The 25,084-nt window shown below is 38.7% G+C and overlaps 1 protein-coding gene across 5 annotated transcripts in view; it reads left to right on the forward strand.

Moving 5' to 3' along the window:
- Positions 1–25,084, forward strand: part of UTRN (utrophin) — a 1,395,536-nt gene that overhangs the window by 1,232,926 nt on the left and 137,526 nt on the right. The gene's annotated exons all lie outside the window — the stretch shown is intronic.

Here is a 25,084-nt window from a genome sequence, read left to right on the forward strand (position 1 = left end):
AACGTTTATTTCTGTAACTTTTTTTTTTTTTTTTTTTTTCTGCTATCAGGGTTAGTTATCCTTCGCTAATGGGAACAAGCCTTTGCTAAAATTGTGTTTTTTACAAAGATTTGATGCTATAACCTTTCAGTTTATTAACTTTCAACTGTCATAACTCTTTCTGTGCTTCTTATAGGCACAGTACGTTTTCATATTATAGTAAATTACTTGAAAAGTATTTCCAAGTTGCTAGTTTATTTGCTAGTGTGTTAAACATGTCTGATTCAGAGGAAGACATCTGTGCTATATGTGCTAATGCCAAAGTGGAGCCCAATAGAAATTTATGTACTAACTGTATTGATGCTACTTTAAATAAAAGTCAATCTGTACAAATTGAACACATTTCACCAAACAACGAGGGGAGAGTTATGCCGACTAACTCGCCTCACGTGTCAGTACCTGCATCTCCCGCTCGGGGGGTGCGTGATATTGTGGCGCCGAGTACATCTGGGCGGCCATTACAAATCACATTACAGGATATGGCTACTGTTATGTCTGAAGTTTTGGCTAAATTACCAGAACTAAGAGGTAAGCGTGATCACTCTGGGGTGAGAACAGAGTGCGCTGATAATGTTAGGGCCATGTCAGATACTGCGTCACAACTTGCAGAACATGAGGACGGAGAGCTTCATTCTGCGGCTGACGGTTCTGATCCAAACAGATTGGATTCAGATATTTCAAATTTTAAATTTAAGCTGGAAAACCTCCGTGTATTACTAGGGGAGGTGTTAGCGGCTCTGAATGATTGTAACACAGTTGCAATACCAGAAAAAATGTGTAGGTTGGATAAATATTTTGCGGTACCGTCGAGTACTGACGTTTTTCCTATACCTAAGAGACTTACTGAAATTGTTACTAAGGAGTGGGATAGACCCGGTGTTCCGTTCTCACCCCCTCCGATATTTAGAAAGATGTTTCCAATAGACACCACCACACGGGACTTATGGCAAACGATCCCTAAGGTGGAGGGAGCAGTTTCTACTTTAGCTAAGCGTACCACTATCCCGGTGGAGGATAGCTGTGCCTTTTCAGATCCAATGGATAAAAAGTTAGAGGGTTACCTTAAGAAAATGTTTGTTCAACAAGGTTTTATATTGCAACCCCTTGCATGCATTGCGCCTGTCACGGCTGCAGCAGCATTTTGGTTTGAGTCTCTGGAAGGGACACTTGAATCAGCTCCATTAGATGAGATTACACACAGGCTTAAAGCTCTTAAGTTAGCTAACTCATTTATTTCAGATGCCGTAGTACATTTAACTAAGCTTACGGCTAAGAATTCCGGATTCGCCATTCAGGCGCGCAGAGCACTGTGGCTAAAATCCTGGTCAGCTGACGTTACTTCTAAGTCTAAATTACTTAATATACCTTTCAAAGGGCAGACCTTATTCGGGCCCGGATTGAAAGAAATTATCGCTGACATTACAGGAGGTAAAGGCCATGCCCTGCCTCAAGACAGAGCCAAACCTAAGGCTAGACAATCTAATTTTCGTTCCTTTCGGAATTTCAAAGCAGGAGCAGCATCAACTTCCTCTGCTCCAAAACAAGAAGGATCTGTTGCTCGCTACAGACAAGGCTGGAGACCTAACCAGTCCTGGAACAAGGGCAAGCAGGCCAGGAAACCTGCTGGTGCCCCTAAAACAGCATGAATTGAGGGCCCCCGATCCGGGAACGGATCTAGTGGGGGGCAGACTTTCTCTCTTCGCCCAGGCTTGGGCAAGAGATGTCCAGGATCCCTGGGCGCTAGAGATAATATCTCAGGGATACCTTCTGGACTTCAAATACTCTCCCCCAAGAGAGAGATTTCATCTGTCAAGGTTGTCAACAAACCAAATAAAGAAAGAGGCGTTTCTACACTGCGTACAAGAGCTTTTATTAATGGGAGTAATCCATCCAGTTCCACGGTCGGAACAGGGACAAGGGTTTTACTCAAATCTGTTTGTGGTTCCCAAAAAAGAGGGAACTTTCAGGCCAATCCTGGATTTAAAGATCCTAAACAAATTCCTAAGAGTTCCATCGTTCAAAATGGAGACTATTCGGACAATTTTACCCATGATCCAAAAGGGTCAGTACATGACCACAGTGGATTTAAAGGATGCTTACCTTCACATACCGATTCACAAAGATCATTACCGGTATCTAAGGTTTGCCTTTCTAGACAGGCATTACCAGTTTGTAGCTCTTCCATTCGGATTGGCTACGGCTCTGAGAATCTTCACAAAGGTTCTGGGTGCTCTTCTGGCGGTACTAAGACCGCGAGGAATTGCGGTAGCTCCGTACCTAGACGACATTCTGATACAAGCTTCAAGCTTTCAAACTGCCAAGTCTCATACAGAGTTAGTACTGGCATTTCTAAGGTCGCATGGATGGAAGGTGAACGAAAAGAAGAGTTCTCTCTATCCACTCACAAGAGTTCCCTTCTTGGGGACTCTTATAGATTCTGTAGAAATGAAGATTTACCTGACAGAAGACAGGTTAACAAAGCTTCAAAATGCATGCCGTGTCCTTCATTCCATTCAACACCCGTCAGTAGCTCAATGCATGGAGGTGATCGGCTTAATGGTAGCAGCAATGGACATAGTACCCTTTGCACGCCTACATCTCAGACCGCTGCAATTGTGCATGCTAAGTCAGTGGAATGGGGATTACTCAGACTTGTCCCCTACTCTGAATCTGGATCAAGAGACCAGAAATTCTCTTCTATGGTGGCTTTCTCGGCCACATCTGTCCAGGGGGATGCCATTCAGCAGGCCGGACTGGACAATTGTAACAACAGACGCCAGCCTACTAGGTTGGGGCGCTGTCTGGAATTCTCTGAAGGCTCAGGGACAATGGAATCAGGAGGAGAGTCTCCTACCAATAAACATTCTGGAATTGAGAGCAGTTCTCAATGCCCTTCTGGCTTGGCCCCAGTTAACAACTCGGGGGTTCATCAGGTTTCAGTCGGACAACATCACGACTGTAGCTTACATCAACCATCAGGGAGGGACAAGAAGCTCCCTAGCAATGATGGAAGTATCAAAGATAATTCGCTGGGCAGAGTCTCACTCTTGCCACCTGTCAGCAATCCACATCCCGGGAGTGGAGAACTGGGAGGCGGATTCCTTAAGTCGTCAGACTTTTCATCCGGGGGAGTGGGAACTTCATCCGGAGGTCTTTGCCCAAATACTTCGACGTTGGGGCAAACCAGAGATAGATCTCATGGCGTCTCGACAGAACGCCAAGCTTCCTCGTTACGGGTCCAGATCCAGGGATCCGGGAGCGGTTCTGATAGATGCTTTGACAGCACCTTGGACCTTCGGGATGGCTTATGTGTTTCCACCCTTCCCGATGCTTCCTCGATTGATTGCCAGAATCAAACAGGAGAGAGCATCAGTGATTCTAATAGCGCCTGCATGGCCACGCAGGACTTGGTATGCAGATCTAGTGGACATGTCATCCTGTCCACCTTGGTCGCTACCTCTGAAACAGGACCTTCTGGTCCAGGGTCCCTTCAAACATCAAAATCTAATTTCTCTGAAGCTGACTGCTTGGAAATTGAACGCTTGATTTTATCAAAACGTGGTTTTTCTGAGTCAGTTATTGATACCTTAATACAGGCTAGGAAGCCTGTTACCAGAAAGATTTACCATAAGATATGGCGCAAATACTTATATTGGTGCGAATCCAAGAGTTACTCATGGAGTAAGGTTAGGATTCCGAGGATATTGTCTTTTCTACAAGAAGGTTTAGAAAAGGGTTTATCCGCTAGTTCCTTAAAGGGACAGATTTCAGCTCTGTCCATTCTTTTACACAAACGTCTGTCAGAAGTTCCGGACGTTCAAGCTTTTTGTCAGGCTTTAGCTAGGATCAAGCCTGTGTTTAAAACTGTTGCTCCACCATGGAGTTTGAACTTAGTTCTTAATGTTTTACAGGGGGTTCCGTTTGAACCCCTTCATTCCATTGATATCAAGTTGTTATCTTGGAAAGTTCTGTTTTTAATGGCGATTTCCTCGGCTCGAAGAGTCTCTGAGTTATCTGCCTTACATTGTGATTCTCCTTATCTCATTTTTCATTCAGACAAGGTAATTCTGCATACTAAACCTGGGTTCCTACCTAAGGTGGCCACTAACAGGAATATCAATCAAGAGATTGTGGTTCCATCTTTGTGTCCTAATCCTTCTTCGAAAAAGGAACGTCTGCTACACAATCTAGATGTAGTCCGTGCCCTGAAATTTTATCTACAGGCAACTAAGGATTTTCGACAAACGTCTTCCCTGTTTGTCGTTTATTCTGGTCAGAGGAGAGGTCAAAAAGCTTCGGCTACCTCTCTCTCCTTTTGGCTTCGTAGCATAATACGGTTAGCCTATGAGACTGCTGGACAGCAGCCTCCTGAAAGAATTACAGCACATTCTACTAGAGCTGTGGCTTCCACTTGGGCCTTTAAGAATGAGGCTTCTGTTGAACAGATTTGCAAGGCTGCAACTTGGTCTTCTCTTCATACTTTTTCCAATTTTTCAAAATTTGACACTTTTGCTTCTTCGGAGGCTGTTTTTGGGAGAAAGGTTCTTCAGGCAGTGGTTCCTTCCGTATAAAGAGCCTGCCTGTCCCTCCCGTCATCCGTGTACTTTAGCTTTGGTATTGGTATCCCATAAGTAATGGATGATCCGTGGACTGGATACACTTAACAAGAGAAAACATAATTTATGCTTACCTGATAAATTTATTTCTCTTGTAGTGTATCCAGTCCACGGCCCGCCCTGTCACTTTAAGGCAGGTAATTTTTCCATTAAACTACAGTCACCACTGCACCCTATGGTTTTCCTTTCTCTGCATGTTTTCGGTCGAATGACTGGTAATGGCAGTTAGGGGAGGAGCTATATAGCAGCTCTGCTGGGTGAATCCTCTTGCACTTCCTGTTGGGGAGGAGTTAATATCCCATAAGTAATGGATGATCCGTGGACTGGATACACTACAAGAGAAATAAATTTATCAGGTAAGCATAAATTATGTTTTTCTTACCTTATCAATTTGACTTTTCCCTGTGGGCTGTTAGGCTCGCGGGGGCTGAAAATGCTTCATTTTATTGCGTCATTCTTGGCGCAGACTTTTTTGGCGCAAATTTTTTTTCTGTTTCCGGCGTCATACGTGTCGCCGGAAGTTGCGTCATTTTTGACGTTTTTTTTGCGCCAAAGGTGTCGGCGTTCCGGATGTGGCGTCATTTTGGTGCCAAAAGCATTTAGGCGCCAAATAATGTGGGCGTCTTTTTTGGCGCTTAAAAAATATGGGCGTCACTATTGTCTCCACATTATTTAAGTCTCATTATTTTGTGCTTCTGGTTGCTAGAAGCTTGTTCTATGGCATTTTTTTCCCATTCCTGAAACTGTCATTTAAGGAATTTGATCAATTTTGCTTTATATGTTGTTTTTTCTATTACATATTGCAAGATGTCCCACGTTGAAGCTGAGTCAGAAGATACTTCTGGAATATCCCTGCCTGGTGCTGGAGCTACCAAAGCTAAGTGTATCTGCTGTAAACTTTTGGTATCTGTTCCTCCAGCTGTTGTTTGTACTGTTGTTTGTACTGTTTGTCATGACAAACTTGCTAATGCAGATAATATTTCCTTTAGTACTGTTACATTACCTGTTGCTGTTCTGTCAACATCTAATACTTTTGTTTCTAAATCCATTAAGAAGGCTATGTCTGTTATTCCTCCTTCTAGTAAACGTAAAAAGTCTTTTAAAACTTCTCATTTTTCAGATTAATTTTTAAATGAACATCATCATTCTGATACTGATATTGGTTCTTCTGATTCAGAGGATTCTGTCTCAGAGGTTGATGCTGATAAATCTTCATATTTATTTAAAATGGAATTTATTCGTTCTTTACTTAAAGAAGTCCTAATTGCTTTAGAAATTGAGGATTCTAGTCCTCTTGATACTAAATCTAAACATTTAGATAAGGTTTTTTAAATCTCCTGTAGTTATTCAAGAAGTTTTTCCTGTCCCTGGTGCTATTTCTGAAGTAATTTCCAGGGAATGGAATAATTTGGGTAATTCTTTTACTCCTTCTAAACGTTTTAAGCAATTATATCCTGTGCCATCTGACAGATTAGAATTTTGGGACAAAATCCCTAAGGTTGATGGGGCTGTCTCTACTCTTGCTAAGCGTACTACTATTCCTATGGCAGATGGTACTTCCTTTAAGGATCCTTTAGATAGGAAAATTGAATCCTTTCTAAGAAAAGCTTACTTGTGTTCAGGTAATCTTCTTAGACCTGCTATATCTTTAGCGGATGTTGCTGCAGCTTCAACCTTTTGGTTAGAAGCTTTAGCGCAACAAGTAACAGATCATAATTCTCATAGCATTATTATTCTTCTACAACATGCTAATAATTTTATTTGTGATGCCATCTTTGATATCATTAGAGTTGATGTCAGGTATATGTCTCTAGCTATTTTAGCTAGAAGAGCTTTATGGCTTAAAACTTGGAATGCTGATATGTCTTCTAAGTCTACTCTGCTTTCCCTTTCTTTCCAGGGTAATAAATTATTTGGTTCTCAGTTGGATTCTATTATCTCAACTGTTACTGGAGGGAAAGGAACTTTTTTACCACAGGATAAAAAATCTAAAGGTAAATTTAGGTCTAATAATCGTTTTCGTTCCTTTCGTCACAACAAGGAACAAAAGCCTGATCCTTCATCCTCAGGAGCGGTATCAGTTTGGAAACCATCTCCAGTCTGGAATAAATCCAAGCCTTTTAGAAAACCAAAGCCAGCTCCCAAGTCCACATGAAGGTGCGGCCCTCATTCCAGCTCAGCTGGTAGGGGGCAGATTACGTTTTTTCAAAGAAATTTGGTTCAATTCCGTTCACAATCTCTGGATTCAGAACATCGTTTCAAAAGGGTACAGAATTGGCTTCAAGATAAGGCCTCCTGCAAAGAGATTTTTTCTTTCCCGTGTCCCAGTAAATCCAGCGAAGGCTCAAGCATTTCTGAAATGTGTTTCAGATCTAGAGTTGGCTGGAGTAATTATACCAGTTCCAGTTCTGGAACAGGGGCTGGGGTTTTATTCAAATCTCTTCATTGTACCAAAGAAGGAGAATTCCTTCAGACCAGTTCTGGATCTAAAAATATTGAATCGTTATGTAAGGATACCAACATTCAAAATGGTAACTGTAAGGACTATCTAGCCTTTTGTTCAGCAAGAGCATTATATGTCCACAATAGATTTACAGGATGCATATCTGCATATTCCGATTCATCCAGATCACTATCAGTTTCTGAGATTCTCTTTCCTAGACAAGCATTACCAGTTTGTGGCTCTACCGTTTGGCCTAGCTACAGCCCCAAGAATTTTTACAAAGGTTCTCGGTGCCCTTCTGTCTGTAATCGGAGAACAGGGTATTGTGGTATTTCCTTATTTGGACGATATCTTGGTACTTGCTCAGTCTTCACATTTAGCAGAATCTCATACGAATCGACTTGTGTTGTTTCTTCAAGATCATGGTTGGAGGATCAATTTTCCAAAAAGTTCATTGATTCCTCAGACAAGGGTAACCTTTTTAGGTTTTCAGATAGATTCAGTGTCCATGACTCTGTCTTTGACAGACAAGAGACGTCTAAAGTTGATATCAGCTTGTCGAAACCTTCAGTCACAATCATTCCCTTCGGTAGCTTTATGCATGGAAATTCTAGGTCTTATGACTGCAGCATCGGACGCGATCCCCTTTGCTCGTTTTCACATGCGACCTCTTCAGCTCTGTATGCTGAACCAGTGGTGCAGGGATTACATAAAGATATCTCAATTAATATCTTTAACGCTGATTGTACGACACTCTCTGATGTGGTGGACAGATCACCATCGTTTAGTTCAGGGGGCTTCTTTTGTTCTTCCGACCTGGACTGTAATTTCTACAGATGCAAGTCTGACAGGTTGGGGAGCTGTTTGGGGGTCTCTGACAGCACAAGGGGTTTGGGAATCTCAGGAGGTGAGATTACCGATCAATATTTTGGAACTCCGTGCAATTTTCAGAGCTCTTCAGTCATGGCCTCTTCTAAAGAGAGAATCGTTCATTTGTTTTCAGACAGACAATGTCACAACTGTGGCATACATCAATCATCAAGGAGGAACTCACAGTCCTCTGGCTATGAAGGAAGTATCTCGAATTCTGGTATGGGCGGAATCCAGCTCCTGTCTAGTTTCTGCGGTTCATATCCCAGGTATAGACAATTGGGAAGCGGATTATCTCAGCCGCCAAACGTTACATCCGGGCGAATGGTCTCTTCACCCAGAGGTATTTCTTCAGATTGTTCAAATGTGGGGACTTCCAGAAATAGATCTGATGGCCTCTCATCTAAACAAGAAACTTCCCAGGTATCTGTCCAGATCCAGGGATCCTCAAGCGGAAGCAGTGGATGCATTGTCACTTCCTTGGAAGTATCATCCTGCCTATATCTCTCCGCCTCTAGTTCTTCTTCCAAAAGTAATCTCCAAGATTCTAAAGGAATGCTCGTTTGTTCTGCTGGTAGCTCCAGCATGGCCTCACAGGTTTTGGTATGCGGATCTTGTCCGGATGGCCTCTTGCCAACCGTGGACTCTTCCGTTAAGACCAGACCTTTTGTCGCAAATCCTTAAATTTAAAGGTATGGAGATTGAACGCTTGATTCTTAGTCAAAGAGGTTTCTCTGACTCTGTGATTAATACTATGTTACAGGCTCGTAAATCTGTATCTAGGGAGATATATTATAGAGTCTGGAAGACTTATATTTCTTGGTGTCTTTCTCATCATTTTTCTTGGCATTCTTTTAGAATTCCGAGAATTTTACAATTTCTTCAGGATGGTTTGGATAAAGGTTTGTCTGCAAGTTCCTTGAAAGGACAAATCTCTGCTCTTTCTGTTCTTTTTCACAGAAAGATTGCTAATCTTCCTGATATTCATTGTTTTGTACAAGCTTTGGTTCGTATAAAACCTGTCATTAAGTCAATTTCTCCTCCTTGGAGTTTGAATTTGGTTCTGGTGGCTCTTCAAGCTCCTCCGTTTGAACCTATGCATTCGTTGGACATCAAATTACTTTCTTGGAAAGTTTTGTTCCTTTTGGCTATCTCTTCTGCCAGACGAGTTTCTGAATTATCTGCTCTTTCTTGTGAGTCTCCTTTTCTGATTTTTCATCAGGATAAGGCGGTGTTGCGAACTTCTTTTAAATTTTTACCTAAGGTTGTGAATTCTAACAACATTAGTAGAGAAATTGTGGTTCCTTCATTCTGTCTTAATCCTAAGAATTCTAAGGAGAGATCATTGCATTCTTTGGATGTTGTTAGAGCTTTGAAATATTATGTTGAAGCTACTTAGAATTTCCGAAAGACTTCTAGTCTATTTGTTATCTTTTCCGGTTCTAGGAAAGGTCAGAAGGCCTCTGCCATTTCTTTGGCATCTTGGTTGAAATCTTTAATTCATCATGCTTATGTCGAGTCGGGTAAAACTCCGCCTCAAAGGATTACAGCTCATTCTACTAGGTCAGTTTCTACTTCCTGGGCGTTTAGGAATGAGGCTTCGGTTGATCAGATTTGCAAAGCAGCAACTTGGTCTTCTTTGCATACTTTTACTAAATTCTACCATTTTGATGTGTTTTCTTCTTCTGAAGCTGTTTTTGGTAGAAAAGTACTTCAGGCAGCTGTTTCAGTTTGAATCTTCTGCTTATAATTTAAACTTTATTTTGGGTGTGGATTATTTTTCAGCGGAATTGGCTGTCTTTATTTTATCCCTCCCTCTCTAGTGACTCTTGCGTGGAAATATCCACATCTTGGGTAGTCATTATCCCATACGTCACTAGCTCATGGACTCTTGCTAATTACATGAAAGAAAACATAATTTATGTAAGAACTTACCTGATAAATTAATTTCTTTCATATTAGCAAGAGTCCATGAGGCCCACCCTTTTTTTGTGGTGGTTATGATTTTTTTGTATAAAGCACAATTATTCCAATTCCTTATTTTTTTATGCTTTCGCACTTTTTTCTTATCACCCCACTTCTTGGCTATTCGTTAAACTGATTTGTGGGTGTGGTGAGGGGTGTATTTATAGGCATTTTGAGGTTTGGGAAACTTTGCCCCTCCTGGTAGGAATGTATATCCCATACGTCACTAGCTCATGGACTCTTGCTAATATGAAAGAAATGAATTTATCAGGTAAGTTCTTACATAAATTATGTTTTTTTTTTTTTTTTAAAGATAATATAGTGTGCAGTTATGCCGTTTTACAACACCCTGCTTCTTCTACCCCTGATATCATATTTTACCACCACCACCTCATGTCTCTGTAGCCCCTCCAAAATATCAATGACCAATTCTATCATATAAATCATTATTGCTTTAGACAGGTAACTCTCGAATGCTTGTCTTTTACTAAATAATTTTAGTCCATTAAAAAAAGGCATTACTGCATATTGCAATACTCTTGTTATTTTAATATTTAATGGGACAGTCTAGTCAAAATTAAACTTTCATGATTCAGATACGACATGCAATTTTTAACAACTTTCCAATTTACTTTTATCATCAAATTTGCTTTGTTCACTTGGTATTCTTAGTTGAAAGCTAAACCTAGCTAGGCTTGTATGCTTATTTCTAAGCCCTTGAAGGTTGCATTTGACAAGTTTTCACAGCTAGAGGGCGTTAGCTCATGTGTGCCATATAGATAACTTTGTGCTCACGCCAGTGGAGTTACTTATGAGACGGCACTGATTGGCTAAAATCCAATTCTGTTACTGAAATAAGGGGCTTTCAACAGAGGCTTAGATACAAGGCAATCACAGAGGTAAAAAGTGTACTAATATAATCATGTTGGTTATGCGAAACTGGGGAATGGGTAAGAAAGGTATTATCTATTTTTTTTAAACAATAAAAATTCTGGAGTAGACTGTCCCTCTAACTACTGGACTAATACAGCTACTCCATTAAATATATATATATATATATGTATATATGTGTGAATTTCAAAGTATATTTGCTACAGTCTTTAAAGAAAACTCACAGACCAACTTACTAAAGCTGACACACAGCCCTTTGCAACAGGTAGCCTCTTTAAGATAGTTATCTCATTATATTTCTACCCTGTTATTACTAATGCGTGTGTTGTAATATGTATTGGCTATTATTTTTATTCTTTATTTTAAATGCATATTGGAGCACATTGATGGACCATATATCTTGCTTGTTTAATGGTTTTATTTCCCTCAATGGATACCTCTCTTATCTCTGTAATTTGTGAACGTTCCCTGTGTTTTTTGCCTGTATGACCCCTAGCTCAAATGTCTATAGATACCCCTCCCTTAACTTTTTTTGAAGGCCAATCTGACACTTATATATCTCTCTCCCCCAGCTGAATTTTAAAGTATATTTGCCACAGTCTTTAAAGAAAATTCACAGACCAACTTACTTCAGCTGACACACAGCCCTTTGCAACAGGTAGCCTCTGGAAGATAGTTTCCCTCCCACCCCGTCCCTCACCCTGCCCCTTGGATCACAGCTGACCTCATTCAAATGTACCAGTTTCGGGATTCATTGTGGTCAAAGTTCAAGCATACTGGCTCTATGAACGATCACTGTGTATATAGACAATGGCAAAATATATGCACTAAACAAACAAAATTGGCCAAGGCCCAATATTTCTGTGAAAATCTGGATAACCAAAACCTGCAACTCCCCTTAGAAGTAGCAAATGCCTTTAACAATTATTTTGTCGGATGCTCCACCACCCTGATTGACAAACTAATAAATGGCACGCATCCTGAAACTACAAATGTGGATCAGGCCCCACTAAAACAGCAAAGACCCAATATAGAGAAGTTCAATTTTAGACCTGTACCCATCAATGTCATTAAGAAACACCTTAATAATCTAAAAATGAAAAACCAGTCTGGACCTGATCAAATCCCAGCAATGCTGTTGAAGCTCAGTGCGCCGGCAATTGCTAAGCCTGTCATGAATCCTTGATGTCTGGATACATACCCAAACTCTGGAAAACTGCAAGAGTAGTGCTTATTCATAAAAGTGGGGAGTTAACCTTTTTTTCTAACTATCGCCCTATATCATTGCTCCCAGTATTCTCAAAAATCTTAGAAAAATGCGTCCATACGCAATTATGCAAGTATTACAAACTTTCTAACTATCTGACCCCTGATCAATCAGGTTTTCGCCCAAATCACTCCACTACAACTGCCCTCCTAAAAGTTTGCAATGACATCCAAACTGGCATGGAACAAGGAGACCTAACTGGAGCTATTTTCCTTGATTTTGCAAAGGCCTTTGACACAGTAGACCACGACATTCTACTGCTCAAACTAAAAAAACTCAGGTATTGGTGATCGTCCGTTAACCTGGTTTAGATCATATGTATCGGATCGATCACAATATGTCACCATTTCTAACAGTGACTCCCTCTCCCAGTCACGTGTGGTGTTACCCAAGGTTCCATTCTCGGCCCCCTACTATTCACATTATTTATAAATGATCTGCCTAATGTCTGCAAATCCTCAACTGTACACATGTACGCAGACGACACGGTAATCTATGCAAAGAAATCCGATCTGCCGCAGCTTGAAGCAGTGCTCCAAGACCAGTTCACAGAGGTAGAAAAGTGGATCTCAAAAAACAAACTCTTCCTAAACACTGACAAAACTGTCACAATGATCTTTGGAATGGGTCCTAAATTACACAAATTACAAAATTCCCATCTATGCATCAAAACAAAATCCAATTGCACACTGACCGCAGTCCACTCTTTCAAATACTTGGGTATGTTGTTAGACCCTAATCTATCTTTTGGCCTCCACATAGAAAAACTTGCATCTAAACTTTATCCAAAACTAGGTGCCCTGTACAGAAACAAATTCGGCCTCAGCCCTAAAGTAAAGGAAAAGATTGTACAGCAAATGCTGATGCCTATCATGGATTACAGGGACGTAGTATACGCACCTGCTCCGCAAACTCACCTTAATACATTGTATAACTCGTTCTGCCGCTTTGTGCTACAATGTAACTACAGGACCTACCATTGTGACATGCTAAAAGTACTAAATTGGCTGACGCTGGAATCCAGACGCACCCTCCATCTTTCCTGCCTTGTGTTTAAAAACCTTTCTGGGAAGCTCCCACTCTACCTGAGCAGAATGCTCTCACCGGCTATTCCCACCTCCTATAACCTCCGATCCAGTACCAGCACATTATTTAGCTTGCCTCAATACAAAAAGAAAGCAGCTTGATTATCCTTTTCCTACAGAGCACCACAGTTATGGAATGACCTCCTGCACACTTTCAAACCTTCCACAAGCCTTTAAGAGATACCTCTCTACATATCTCAAAACAGAATGCACCTGTCATGGTTGTTTCCTACCTGTTCTATGTTAAATTTTTGCATATATTGTGTATTATTATTGTTTTTGAATTTTATTGTACCCTATTGTATCAATGCAATTTTTTTGTGGACCCAGGACATACTTAAAAATGAGAGAAATCTCAATGTATCCTTCCTGGTAAAATATTTTATAAATAAATTATATATATATATATATATATATATATATTAACATTTCTCAATGGAAAGCACTCACTTTTATATTATATTTCAAGATATTTAGTTTCATCTTCAGAATGTATACAGTTATTTTTATATATATATACATGATAAAGGTCCCAGGTGGAGGACCGAAACGTTGAATGTTTTTGGATGTGAAGTGTACCACAATATGTGAATAAAGTGGTAACATCCTTATTGATGAAACCGGATGCAAGTTATTTCTTTGGAGTGTGTTTGGAGATTCTGCACTGGCCATTATTACCTTACAGGGAGTGCTAAGGTTGTGTAAGATATCATATGGTTTGATCCTTGTGCACCCCTTCATTGATATTCCCTTAGGAATCATACATCAAGTGTTCACTGTGGCATGGAAAATGTCATGGTCAGGGCAGGAGCCACAGCTGACTGTACAGAAACCCTGACTTTGACCGATGAAGAGGCTGAACAAATACTCTTTACAGAGTCCTTCAGTGAGGCTGTGGGCTCTAATAAGCCGAATGATTTCTTTAATGAGCTGGCTGATTTAAAAAAGAAAGAAGTGGAATTGGATCTGCATGGTATCTAACTGTCTGAGTACTATAGAATCAGGAGGATCCCCAGGGGCTTTAGGGTTAAAAACGTACCTTCCATTGGTAGGAATAACCCTGAATTTTGCAGGAACTGGTGTGCTATCTTAAATAAATGTTCACTGGACTTAATTTTGAGGAGATGGGCAGAGAGCTTGCAGTCATCAGGGAGAGGATTTTGAAATTAGTAGCCATTAATATCCCCATTCTTGAAGAGGATAAATCTGTTAAGTGGGTTGAGAAACTTAAGGATCAGATTGACTCATTTAAGGAGGATTTAAAAGCTTTCAAAAAGAAAAAGTTTGTCAAGGTGAACAAAGATTATACTGAGCACAGAGTATATAAGTGGCTGCAAGGACAGTCTGAGGGTGTGCCTATCTGGAGGAGAGGTCGCAGAGGTAGGAGGGAGAATAGTGCTGTGGATAGTAATACCACTAGTAGTAGCAGCAGTGAGGAAGAGATTAGATCAGGATCCTCTACTGAGAAGGAGGTTTTTCGGGAGCATTGGTCAGACCAAGACACAGGAGGACCAGAAGGGGAGGTTATAGGCACAAGATTAAGAAGTGCCAGACGAGGGAACAAAAAGTAATATATAATTTGAGTGACTATACCCTGTCAGAGTCAGAGGAGTTATTGTTATCAAAAGGTTTGAATTTGATACCATCTTATGTTCCAAATAACCTGGAGGTTGATATTGAATTGTTTAAATGCAGAGGCTTTTGGCAGTTAAAGGTACATGAAACCCAAAAATTTTCTGTCATGATTCAGATAGAGAATACAATTTTAAACATCTTTCTAATTTACTTCTATTATCTAATCTGTTTCATTCTCTTGTTATCATTTGTTGAAGGAGCAGCAATGCACTACTAGTTTCTAACTGAACACATGGGTGAGCCAATCACATTCAATATATATATGCAGCCACCAATCAACACCTAGAACCTAGTTTCTCTGCTGCTCATGAACTTGCCTAGATAAACCTTTCAGCAAATGATAACAAGAGAAGAAAACAAATTAAATAATAGAAGTAAATTGGAGAGTTGTTTAAAATTGTATTCTCTATCTGAATCATGAAAGAAAATTTTTGGGTTTCATGTCCCTTTAAGGAGAGGTTTAGTGGATCTACAGGAGATAGATCTGACTTTAGGTTGAAAAGCGTTAGGGACTTCTCTAGTACTAATGCCAACATTTCTACCTTTTGCCGTAGGGTTAGACAAGGTGTCATAATGCATCCTAAGAAATGTTTCTTTAATTTAACTAAACCTGAACTGGACGCACTTGACACTTTAAAGAAAAATAACAGTATTGTGATCAATGGGGCTGATCAGGGCGGGCATCATGGTACAAAACTATAGCTCCTATCGAACGGAGGTTTTTAGACAATTGACAGATATTTCAGTGTATGAGAAGCTAGACTGTGACTCCACCATTGGCATCAAAAGAGAAACTGATAGATTGATTAGTATGGGTGTTGCAGGTGGGCATATTAATGAGGAAACTGCTTTATTTTTGACTCAGAGATTTCCCATTAGACCTATACTATATTGCATACCCAAAATCCATAAGGATCCTTTGGCACCACCTGGCCTCCCTATTGTGTCGGCTAGGGGATCTGTGATGCAACACATTGCACAGTTTATAGATTTTTACCTTCAGCCCTGTGTATGGGAGTTAGTGACTGTGATAAAAGACACGTCTCATTTTATGCAAAGGTTAAAAGATATTGGTGAAATAAGGCCTGATATGATTTTAGTAACCTTAGACGTTTCTAGTCTGTATACTAACATAAACATACAGGAGGGCATTGATAGTGTGCTGGGGGTTATCAGAAAAAGTGGTCAGTATAATGGTCCTTGTAGCGGTTTTCTATTGGAACTGTTGGATTTTGTTTTGTCTAATAATTATTTTAAATTTGAGAAGTCATACTATAGACAAAGGGTTGGGACAGCAAGTGGTTTGAATGTGGCCCCATCACTGGCCAACATGTTTATGTTTGAATATGAACAGCAACACATCTTGGGAGATATTGAATTTGGTGACAAGATAAAAGGTTATTGTAGATATATAGATGACCTGTTTTTTTGTATGGACTGACACCATGGACAAACTGACTGAGTTTATTAACAAGTTTTATAGGATTCCCTCAAAAATCAGATTTACTTTGAATGCAAGCTACACTCATATTCCATATTTGGATGTGATGGTAATGAAGCAGGGAGGGGTGCTACAGACTGACCTTTATGTGAAGAATACAGATAGAAATTCACTGCTTTTGGCTTCTAGTTTTCACCCCAAATCACTATTGGATAGCTTACCTATTAGCCAATTTTCAAGGATCAATAGAATTGTCTCTGATGAGGGACAGATAAAGGTTAGGGAGGAGGAAATGACCAACAAATTCCTTGATAGAGGCTTTTCAGTAAAAAGTGTTGAGAGTGCCAGAATGAGGAGTAAGATGACCAAGAGAGCTGCAAGCTCTGAACCACCTTCATGTGTCTTTACCCCAGGATTAATTTAGTCACTCAGAAGATGAAACAATTAATATACACGTATTGGGACACTCTATCTACAGATGACTCTCTGAAGGGTGTTTTCAAAGCCCGCCCTCTGATTGGATATAGGAGAGGAAAAGGTTTGAAGGACCTTCTGGTTCGACTGACCCTATGACGTCAGGAGTTGGGACATTAACCCAGGCTGCCATAGATCAGATAGATGTACAACCTGCAACAGCCTTATTGTGGGAGATATTGAATTTGGTGACAAGATAAAAGGTTATTGTAGATATATAGATGACCTGTTTTTTGTATGGCCTGACACCATGGACAAACTGACTGAGTTTATTAACAAGTTGAATAGGATTCCCTCAAAAATCAGATTTGCTTTGAATGCAAGCTACACTCATATTCCATATTTGGATGTGATGGTAATGAAGCAGGGAGGGGTGCTACAGACTGACCTTTATGTGAAGGATACAGATAGAAATTCACTGCTTTTGGCTTCTAGTTTTCACCCCAAATCACTATTGGATAGCTTACCTATTAGCCAATTTTCAAGGATCAATAGAATTGTCTCTGATGAGGGACAGATAAAGGTTAGGGAGAAGGAAATGACCAACAAATTCCTTGATAGAGGCTTTTCAGTAAAAAATGTTGAGAGTGCCAGAATGAGGAGTAAGATGACCAAGAGAGCTGCAAGCTCTGAACGACCTTCATGTGTCTTTACCCCAGGATTAATTTAGTCTCTCAGCAGATGAAACAATTAATATACACATATTGGGACACTATCTACAGATGACTCTCTGAAGGGTGTTTTCAAAGCCCGCCCTCTGATTGGATATAGGAGAGGAAAAAGTTTGAAGGACCTTCTGGTTCGACTGACCCTATGACGTCAGGAGTTGGGACATTAACCCAGGCTGCCATAGATCAGATAGATGTATAACCTGCAACAGCCTTATTGTGGGCAAATCGTTCAGTCACCCTAGAACGGCAAAAGGATCTATTTGAAGCATAGATTAACCTGTTCTTCGCAGATGGCGGTTTACATTATTAAATGCCTGTGTGGCCTTACCTATGTAGGCAAAACAGAGTGCCCTCTGAAGGACAGAATGGCCAAGCATAAGACAAGCCCTGAAGAAAGGAAAGAGTGACCAGCCGGTGGCATTGCATTTTTTGCAAGAGAAACATACTGTCGCTGACCTTCGCTGTATGCCTATAGATCAAGTCAAAAGACCCCCCAGAGGTGAGGATGTGAATAAATTACTACTCAGAAGAGAGATTGAGTGGATTTATAAGTTGCAATCGATGGCACCCTGGGGTCTCAATAAGCAAGTCTGGCTCTCATGTTTTTTGGATGAAAGATAATTTAGTTGCTGTTTGTTTTTGTTTTCTTTGATTGGATTAACTATGTGCTTTAGTTTTATCTTAGATCATATCTCTTGGTCATCTTACTCAAATCAGTTAGAATAAGTGTGAGATAGAATTAGTAAGTAATGTGCTCAGTATTTTATGGAGTATGATTTACCCTACTGTGATTTTGATTTGTGTATATATGTAAATTACCTAGGGACAGGAGGCAGCAACTTCCGTTTTTGCAATTTGACTTTTTTTTTTTTCTGTTGCCATGACGATGGATCATTTTTTATTATTTTTTGATGATCTATGCATAGAATATGTAGCACAAGGATGCGATTTAGCCCTCCTGATGTTTATTTTGATGTGGAAATTTGTTTTCAGTACTTTTTTCTAAACTTTAGTTTAGTAGTTTTTTTGTTAATTTTGTGATGATGTCATCACAGGAAGTTGGTGCCTGCTGTTCCTGTTTGATGATTTTCAGATGAGAAGTGTGTATAGATCCCTATGTGGAATACTATTTAAGGTGGGTGTTTAGTTTGTGTTGTATCCTTGATAAAGGTCCCAGGTGGAGGAGCGAAACGTTGGATGTTTTTGGATGTGAAGTGTACCACAATATGTGAATAAAGTGGTAACATCCTTATTGAAGATACCAGGTGCAGGTTATTTCTTTGGAGTATATATATATATATTGTGTGTGTATCAAAAAAAATATATATATATATACTGTACTGTATATATATATATATATATATACACAGTACAGTATATATATATATATATATATCATTTTTGTTTTGATACACACACAATATATATATATATATATATATATATATATAATTAGGGTTGCACCGATACCTATACCAAGTATTTGCATGAGTACTTGTACTCGTGCAAATGCACCGATACTTATACCGATACCTCCACTTCCTACCCATATGCTATCTTGTGGCTTTTTTTCAAACTGCATGTTCCCATTTCATTTTAAGCTGAAGTGGAGACTAAACTAAAAATTGTTTACTACTGTTCTGCCAATACAAATTGCTGTTATTTGTATTATTGTAGGAGAGATCACTGTACCTCGTTCAGACAAACCCCTGAAGTACTGGGCAGTTAATAAACTGAGATTTACATCTCTGGCTAAAATGGTCCAAAAATATCTTTCTGCTCCATGCAGTAGTGTGGAAAGTGAAAGACAGTTCAACTTAGAGTCAAACCTCCTTACTGATAGCAAAAACAGACTTATAGCTGAACATGCAGAGAGGCTTCTGTTCTGTTCCTTAAAAAGAACTTGTCAATAACTTTTGAAAAATTATTCTAATTGCTAAATTGCCTTTTTTACTGCTAGTTCTCATCTTGCACAATGATCAAAACATACTGTACTCTGAGGAACATCCATAGGTTATCTTATATAATTGCAGGAAGAGTACTCATGGCAAAAATTAAGTTAATTCCAATGAAAACTCATCCTGCAATTATAGGACTAGATTTAGATTACATTTGATTGGTAAGCTTTATCAATGCTTTAACATTTCCAACTCCATAGACTTTAGCATAGCATTGGTAAAACTTACCAGTCAAATGTAATTTAGCCCATAGTGTTGTTCCCCATGATTCAACAGTGCACTGTTCTATTTTTACTATTTTTCTATATTTTACTGTATTGCACTTTTGGTTGGTTGTGATTTTATATTTGTTATTATTAATATATTTTATTGTAATATTTTTATTTATAAACATGTTCTGTGAACTTTATGACAAATAAAACTGTTTTATTATTTCATAATGTCTTTTAAGTTACAGTCCTTCATAATTATAAAGAAGGAATCTTAAATAATTAGTCTGTATTGTGCTTGGTTAACTGTCACATGACATTAAAAAAAAAAGTATCGGTAATTGGTATCGGCGAGTATTTGAAAACAAGTATCGTTACTTGTACTCGGTCTTAAAAAAATGGTATCGGTGCAACCCTAATACATATATATATATATATATATATATATATATATATAACATATATGTGTGTGTATATGCATGTATACATATTTGTGGTATTGTAAATAAGAGGTTAAACCAGTACTATTTAAATAAACAACCTACAAAATACTTTGGGAATTTCAGATAATTTTACAATGCGGTTGCCTAGGAGAGAGAATATAATAATATTCCTAGCTTAACCATAATATATATTAGGATGAATACTTTTAAGAATTCTAGACTGGCTTTATCATACTTTTCAAGGTACTACATATTCCTCTATAATTTCACATGGATTGAGCATCTTTATCAGTTCTGGCAGAGGACTGACAAGAGCTCATGTTTAATTCATGCATTTGTGTTTAATTTTAGCACATTAGTTTATAATTTGTTTGTTTTATTGCTGCACTGCTCTCTCCTATTCTGAGTTGGCATTTCAGTTCACTCTGCCAGAGATAAGTACCCTTGTTTGTGTGCATAAATAAGGCACTTGTGCCTTCCAGTATCTGATAGAAACTATAAAGGAGACATGGGCATATAGATTTGAAAGATTGACAGCAAAAACAACCATTTTTCATGTCAGCCAAATTAGAAATCATTTTCTGCCATTATAAATAAGTTCAGTTTCCCAGTGATTGATAGGCAGTTTTCCAATTATAAATATATTAAGCTAATTTTCTGTGTTAATTAAACTCTCATTTGGTTTATTACCCTATCCAACAGCAACATTATATCCTTTAGTAACAACTTAGTGGCAATCAGTCTAATCTACGCAGAAGATGTGATGGGACTTTCATCAGTTGTTTTTATTGTTGGATTTGTCCCCAAAAAGGGACTGCAACGTCAAAATTAATCTTTAATGTTTAAGATAGAGTATGTAGTTTTAAACAATTTCCAAGTTTACTTTTATTATTCACCCCTTAAAGGGACAGTATGCACCAATTTTTATATAACTGCATGTAATAGACACTACTATAAAGAATATGCACATATACTGACCTTAAAACCCAGTATAAAACCTTTTAAAAACTTACGTAGAAGCTCCCAGTTTACCACTGTTGATGAGGTAGTCTGGGACACCCAATAAAAGGGGCTGGGTAAACAAAAAGAACAGACATTCCCCACCTCCTTCCTTCCCTGCATATGAAAAGGCAGATAACATAAACCTGAGCACTGGTGGCTTGGTTAGGAGTCTGAAAATAATCACAATGTTCTTACAAAAATAAGCAAAACTATACATTTCTATAAAAACACTACCAGATGGGCTATATACATGGATCATCTACAAAACATTTATGCAAAGAAAAATCTAGTTTACAATGTCCCTTTAAGGACCAGTGACATACCCTGTAAGTTACTGGTCTTTCAATGGACATGGTACGTCATAGTCATTAAAGGGACACTGAACCCAAATATTTTCTTTTGTGATTCAAATTGAGCATGGAATTTTAAGCAACTTTCTAATTTACTCCTATTATCATTTTTTCTTCATTCTCTTGGTATCTTTATTTGAAATGCAAGAATGTAAGTTTAGATGCCGGCGCATTTTTGGTGAACAGCCTGGGTTGTTCTTGCTGATTGGTGGATAAATTAATCCACCAATAAAAAAGCTTAGATGCTTTCTTTTTAAAATAAAGATAGCAAGTGAACAAAGAAAAAATGATAATAGAAGTAAATTAGAAAGTTGCTTAAAATTGCATGCTCTATCTAAATCACGGAATAAAAAATTGGGTTCAGTGTCCCTTTAAGAGGTTAAAGGAACATGAAACCCAAAGCTTTTCATTTATGGTTGACAGAACATAACATTTTAATACAATTTTCCAATTTACTTATTTTATAAAATTGGTTTCATTCTCTTGGTATCAGTTGTTAAATGCATATCTAGATAGGCTTGGGAGCTAGCTGCTGATTGGTGTCTGCACATATATGCCTCATGTGATTGGCTTACTGATGTATTCAGCTAGTTCCCTGTAGTGCATTGCTGCTCCTTCAAGAACGGATATTAAGAGAATAAAGCCTATTTGATAATAGAAGTAAATTAGATGAATGTTTACAATTGTATGATTTATCTAAATCATGAAAGATATACTTTGGGTTTCATGTCCCTTTAAATGTGTTTTTTCTCTCTATATTCTTTTTTGAAGAGTAAACCTATGTAGGCTCAAGAGTCCTAGTGCACTGCTAGGAGCTAACTGGTGATTGGTCGCTATACAGCTATGCTTCTTCCCATTGCTCCATCAAATGTGTTCAGCTACGTCCCAGTAGTGCATTGCTGCTCTTGAGTTTACACTTCAACATAGGATACTTAGAGAATAAAGTTTTTTTTTTTTTACAGGGGTAAACTTGAAAATTGTTTAACCCCTTAAGCCATTTGGACGTAGGTACTTTGCTTAGCATATCCTGTTGATGTAGTACCTACTATTCAATCTTCTGGCTCATGTTGTGGCCCTATTAACAATCTTTTAGGGGGGAGGGGAATCACTACACTACAGAATTTGTTTTAATAATAAATAATTAAAAAAAATAAGAAAGCTAATAAAAACTGGGTACTGGCAGAGACCATTGGGAGGGGGGGAGGATTAGAGAGCTTTTTGGGATGTATCGGCGGGGAGGGTTAGAGAGTTGTTATTTCGTGATGTATCGGGGGGGGGGGAGGGTTAGAGAGCGGTTTGGGATGTATCAGGGAGGGGGAGGGTTGAGGAGGGATTCCGACAATAATTTTTGTTGTTGTTAAAATGATAAAAAGAATGCCCTAAAACTGCATACTGGCAGACTATATGCCAGTATCTAAGATGGTTATGACCAGTGAGGGGTAAGGGCGTGAAGAGAGCTGTTTGGGAGGGATCAGAATAAGTTATATTTATCCACCACTAAGCAAGCGCAACCCAGGTTCTGAACCAAAAACCTTCAAATAAAGATACCAAGAGAATGAAGAAAAATTGATAATGAGTAAATTAGAAAGTTGCTTAAAAGTGCATGCTCTATCTGAATCATGAAAGTATAATTTTTACTTTAGTGCCCCTTAATTTAATACAAGGTAGATTATATTATGTCTATATATGGATGCAATAAACCAAATTAATATAACTATACATAGGTATTAAAACCAGACCAAAAATATAACCCGACACAAAATAACAAAACAGAAATATACAAAGGTTACAATCTCTGTTAAATTGTTTAGGTTTAAAGTACTGAGGTTATCAATTGACCACACTGCCTTCAGTTTCATAATTAGTTCCCTTTTACCCAAACATCATCTTTTAGGGACATGGTCTGTGGCCAATAGCGTGCAGTGCAGTTTTAATTTGTTTCCAATATGGATTTTGATGCAGCTAGGATTACTGCTTCTGCTAATGGCTATCCTAAGTACCTTGCAGCAGTCTAAACAAATATATGGGGCTATGAATGGACACAAACACATATTGAATCACTTGAACCATATTCAATAACATTAGCTTTATACTGACAGTATCCTACCATAGAAAGTGGACCTGTGACCTTCTATACTGAGCTAATAATGTGTATTATAAGAAATGTTTTGATGGTTTTCTTAATAAATGCGCTTGTGATTTTATTGTGTGAACTATCAAGTGTTTAATAGAGGAAGTTGGGAAACCACAGAAGGTAAATAAGGATTTAGAATGATCATTGAATACTGCATTAAAGGAACAGTAAACACCCTGAGATTTTCATATGAAATGTGTAGTTATGTGTAATGAAACAACTCCAGGGTTGAGACTATTTTTTACATTACTTAAACAAGATAAAGATAGATATAGTCACATTTTTCTTACATTTATACTAAGGAGGAAGCATTGTTACAGAATACGTCATTATTAAGAGTGCCGGTTTAGAAAAATGTGATGTCACAAAAGGGCGGGGCCATTATAGCTGGTAAGGGAGCTGGATGGGGGGAGGTAATTCAAACTCCTCGATTACAGCTCCATTACCAGCTACAGACGAACATTTGAAATGGCCCCCTATTAAAAAACAAAACTAGGTTGTACTCTTAAAGGGACAATCAACACCAAAATTGTTATTGTTTAAAAAGATAGATAACACCTTTACTACCCATTCCCCAAGTTTGCACAACCAACATTATTATATTAATATAATTTATAACATTTAAAGCTCTAAATTTATGCCAGTTTCTAAGCCACTACAGATAGCCTCTTATCACATGCTTTTTTATTTGCTTTTCACAACAGGGGACTGCTAGTTCATGTTGGCCATATAGATAACATTGTGTTTACATGATTTGTGGCAAACACTGCACTATTTGGACAAAATGCAAGTCAATAGGTAATAAATAAAAAGTCATGTGACCAGGGGGCTGTCAGAAAAGGCTTAGATGCAAGGTAACCAGAGGTTAAAAGTATATTAGTGGAACAGTGTTGGTTATGCAAAACTGGGGAATATGTAATAAAGGGATTATCTATCTTTTAAAACAATACAAATGTTTGAGTTGACTGTCCCTTTAATGATAGCTTTAGGAAAATATAGGGATGTAAAATATTAATGAAAAAGTCTGGATTTTGGAGTTCCGGATTTGGGGATTTGTAGGTGTGTGTGTCTGTTTTTGTATTGATATATTTCCGCCCTGTAGACACAGTGGATTTCATCTAGTTCACCCAAAGGGGCATATTTATAAATGTGCAAACGGACGTGATACGAAGTAGCGTATCATATCCACTGCACATTGATAAAGGCAGACAGCATACTCTGTCGGCATTTATCGTTGCACCAGCAGTTCTTGTGAACTGCTGGTGCAATGCCGCCCCCTGCAGATTTGTGGCCAATCGCCCGCTAGCAGGGGGTGTCAATCAACCCGATTGTATTCGATCGGGTTGATTTCTGTCCGCGGCCTCAGAGCATGCGAACAAGTTATGGAGCAGCAGTCTTTAGACTGCTGCTTCATAACTTGTGTTTCCGGAGCTTGATAAATATGCCCCAAAATGTTTTTTCATGATTCAGTGCTCACAATTTTATATAACTTTAATATCAAATTTGCTTCAATCTCTTAGTATCCTTTGTTGAAGAAGCAGCAATGCACTACTGGGTGCTAGCTGAACACATTGTGGGAGCCAATGAAAAG

Source organism: Bombina bombina, chromosome 4 (assembly GCF_027579735.1).
Source record: "Bombina bombina isolate aBomBom1 chromosome 4, aBomBom1.pri, whole genome shotgun sequence".
NCBI classification, from domain to species: Eukaryota; Metazoa; Chordata; class Amphibia; order Anura; family Bombinatoridae; genus Bombina; species Bombina bombina.